A 4321-nucleotide genomic window follows, 5' to 3' on the forward strand; every position below is an offset into this window, starting at 1 on the left:
GCAGGCAGCTCTTCTTGGAGGGGAGCAAGTGGCCGGGCTGTCCGTGCTTTCCAAACTCTCACTGGCCGCTTCTCTCCCGGGCTTCCTGGCGGGAGCAGGAAGGTTCCAGTAACGGAGCCCACTTCACGTGGGAGGAGACGTCAGGAGTGCGTCTGCCCTAGCAAGGTCATTGGTGAGCAGAGCAGCACCGTCCTGCGTGGCGCTAAAGCAAGCCCACGGGGTAGGTTCAAGGGAAAAGGGGAGGAGAGGAGGTTGCAGTAGGACGACGGTCATTCTTCCGGACATTTGTACCGCAGCGGGGAGAAAGGGCAAGGACGCGGAGTTTTAAAGGAGAGAGCCCTGCGTACAGACGTGTGCGTGCGTGTGCGTGCGTGTGCGTGCGTGCGTGCGTGCGTGCGTGTGCGCACGCGTGGGTGAGAGCAGGAAGGCTAACCCGGCCCCGGAAGAGAGCGGGCCGGAGAGCTTTGCTGGAGCCACACCCCGGAGGCTGGGGCGGTGGCGCGCTGGGTCTCAGCCCCCCAGGGGCTCCGGGAGGCCAGGCACGGCGGGAGCTCCCGCCGTGCAGGGCCACTAGTGGTTGCCACAGTTTCTCTCCGTGGGCGGCCTCAGCCCTGGAAGCGGGGAGGGCCCCAGGGGGGGGTTATGCCTTCCCGAACCCCAGCGGACCGCGCCCTGGCTCCAACTTGCTCTCACAGAGTGCGGTGTCTCCTGCATCCTGGCCTCATCCTGGCTCGTGGACACTTCGTCCCTCGCCAGGGTCGCTCTCTGGAGAGTCGCCATGTCTCTCACAAAGCTGACACAGGGGACGTCAGGAGGTCCCCGGGACAGTGCACATCGAATGCGTTACTTTTCTACCTGGTGCTTCTTACTTCACTTGCGGTCGGGTTCCCTTCGGAACTGATGGTCTCTGCACAGCCCCTTTTAACCTAGCTTTTTGAGTACTTTACCTGCTTGCTCCTCTGGCTTTTCAAGATACGGTCTCCTGGCTTTTTTCCACAATTGCTCCTTCTAAGTAGCAAGTGAACAAGTCCTTTGCGTTCAGATGCAGGAGTTAGAGCAAGTCAGTGGCAGAGCAGGGATTTTCAGATCTGCCCCAACTAGTATGTTTGTTAACTCGGACACCTTCTTACGTAAATCTAACAAAGGATTCTGCTCTGGGAGAGTTGGGTACAAGGACTGTTTTTGTATTTTGTAGAATTCATAGCCGTGCTTTGATCTGGGATTTGGGGATTTAGGGCAAGGTGCAAAGTTAAGGTGAATAATAATGTGAGTTGACTTTCTTAAGCATTGTAAGCCAAGCACTTGAGGATTTACTAAAAACTAAAGGTCAGCTTGCTCTGGCTCTAACAAGCTTTGGCTTTACTCTGTTAGTCTCTGGGAGAAACTTGCCTCTCTTGCCGCCCAGCCATTGTGTGCGGGTCTCAGCCTGTACAGCATGTTGTGGCTAGACCAGCCCTGTGGTTGAGGATTTTAACTGCAAGGTGCCCTTCAGCAAAAACAATCAGGAAACTGGGGAACAACAACAACAAAAAAAGTTTATTATTTTTACAGGACCTGGAAATTGCCTGGCACTCCTGGGGCCACCCAGCAAGGTTACAGTTAGAGCGCCCAGGCCTGTGGTTCTGCTTTTATTAGGGGAGCAGGGGATCCAGGGTTTAGCTGGGTTCACTTTTTTTTTTTTAAGATTTTATTTATTTATTTCTCAGAGAGGGAGAGAGAGCACAAGCAGGGGGAGAGAGAGAAGCAGATTCCCCCCCTGAGCAGGGAGCCTGACACAGGGCTCGATCCCAGGACCCTGGGATCATGACCTGAGCCAAAAGCGGACACTTAACACACTAACCCACCTGGGCATCCCTGGGCTCACTCTTTATTGGTGAATTTAAAACAAAAGAAAGAATTTAAGGTGAGAAGGAATAAAAAAGTGGCCCAAATGGTCAGTTAATCAAGATCTCTAAAAAACAGAGGAGCCTGGGGAATTGGGGAGCGGGGGACGGGCTCTTTATCTAGCAGCCTGGCTGCAAGACGTCTGAGAGCCCCATCGAAGCTTAAGTGTCAGGTACTTAGAAAAAAAAGAAAACCCAGCTGTCACGGTACTGACACCTGTCCTCTCCTAAACCAGGTTGCGGCATGTGGCCAACAGTCCTGGGAAACAGCATTTTTTTGCCGGTGGTTAGCACCTTAGCCAAGAAGCGGGACAGCTCTGCCGCGTGTAACATTAGTAACATAAGGAAACAAACGGGGCTGTCGGATTCGATACTTAAACGTATTTGCCTAAAGCGAGGCCTGTTCAGTAATAACTCGGGTGTGTCCAGATGTTTAGTCACATTGACTCAGCACAATTTCTCTCGCTTGCCAAATCTCAGACGAGAGCAATCAACTTGTTCCTGCCGCCTAACCCGGTGGTCGGTCTTCCTTGCAGCCGAGCCCCACGGAAAGAGGGAATCCTGGCAGCAAAGCTGAGGGTGTGCGGGCCCCGAGGCCCTCCTGAAGGGAGCCGCCGTGTCAAGTCCCACCCGTACAATTTCCGGAAGGGCTGTTTGTTCTCTAAAACTAGTCACAGGAAGGCCATTTCGATTTAGCTTTCCTTTTAAAGTCCACTAAAGGTCACTAATATGCAGCTAAAACCCAGTGTCGCTGGGGAGACGTGTCTCTGCGAGCCTCCTGACCACAAACGGCCTGCTGCTCCCATGAGGATGGACTACGGGGCTCTGCCTCCGCCAGCTTGGCCTAAGTTCTGTTCTGCCTCTAACTGGCTAAGGAAGTCAGCTTCCCTGCACAGAGTGCCCTTGTCATATTAGATAAAGGGGCGTCTGGAGGGGCGCCTGGGTGGCTCAGTTGGTTAAGCGTCTGACTCTTGATTTCAGCTCAGATCATGATCTCAGGGTCAGGAGATCGAGCCCCAGGTTAGGTTCTGCTGTGCTCAGTGAGGAGTCTCTTTCTCCTTCTCCCTCTGCACCCCCCCACCATGCTTTCAAAAAACATAGCAATTTGAAGTTTGCAAGGAACTTTGCTATATACTAGCTGACTTTGCTCTGCCCGCCCTCGGAAGGAGGCAGGACAGACAGGAGGTGGTCCTGCAGTCAAGGACCCTACTAACTTCTTCTTTTTTTAAATAAACTCTGCCTGCCATGCAGCTCAAACTCTAAGAGTCACATTGTCTGGGGCGCCTGGGTGGCTCAGTGGGTTAAAGCCTCTACCTTCGGCTCAGGTCATGATCTCAGGATTCTGGGATCGAGCCCCGCATCGGGCTCTGTGCTCAGCAGGGAGCCTGCTTCCCTTCTTCTCTCTGCCTGCCACTCTGCCTGCTTGTGATCTCTGTCTGTCAAATAAATAAAATCTTTAAAAAAAAAAAAAAAGGTCACATTGTCTGCCAACTGAGCCGGCCAGGACCCACAAACTTTTGTTAGCCCCTGCGGAAAAACAAGAATTGGGGGAGGTTCCTGATGCCTTCGAAGTCTTCAAAGCTTCTCCGTGCACACTGTGCTTCTTGGTGGCTCTTGTCCTGTTATGAGGCTGTGGTGCCGAAGGTGGCCTGTCAAAGACCAATGCCAGTGGAGGCAGCCCCGGCCCAGAGTCTGTTTCATTTTGCCCCCAGATTGGTGTCTGGAAACCCCCAGACCCTGGCCACGCTCTGACGGACTCAAGGTGAAGGCCCTCATGGCCGACCAAAGGACAGTGCTGTGGAGGGACTGATTAAGAAAGTCAATTCGATCTTTAAAATGTATTTGGCTGAACTTGTATTTCACAGGTTGGGCAGCAGCAGTGATACCTGAAGCAAACTTCCAGCAGCACTTGGGAACGGATAGGAACTGGTGTGATCCCCGTGAACTGGTAGAGTTCACTGCCTTTCTCGCTGTTTGCAATGGCTTTTGGTGAGTTCCTCCCGGATCTAAGCTCTGCCCTTTTTGTGTTCCGGCTCCTGATCAAATCAGCTCTGCATTACAGAGCCGGTCAGTTTGAGTGGCAGAGAGTGATGCCCAGAGCCAAGCCCCTGGCCTTTCAGATCACAGGTCCCTGGATGGAGAACCTCTGCAGGTGTCCCCGGGTAGCGGTGGTGCTGCCCACGGGGCCGTCTCACGGCTGATACTGTAACATCTCTTGGTCCTGCTAATGCGTTAAGATGCACGTTTGTTTGTCTGGTTTCATAGAGATAAAGGCTTACTAGCAGGGATCAAAAAGAGGTCAAAAAGCCACAAAAATTGGTGGGCCCAGGTTGAACATTTATTTTTCTTTAATTTCTATATATTTTTTTAAGGATGTTATTTATTTGACAGACAGAGATCACAAGTAGGCAGAGAGGCAGGCAGAGAGAGAGGAAGAG

Source organism: Mustela nigripes, chromosome 14, assembly GCF_022355385.1.
Source record: "Mustela nigripes isolate SB6536 chromosome 14, MUSNIG.SB6536, whole genome shotgun sequence".
Taxonomy (NCBI): Eukaryota; Metazoa; Chordata; class Mammalia; order Carnivora; family Mustelidae; genus Mustela; species Mustela nigripes.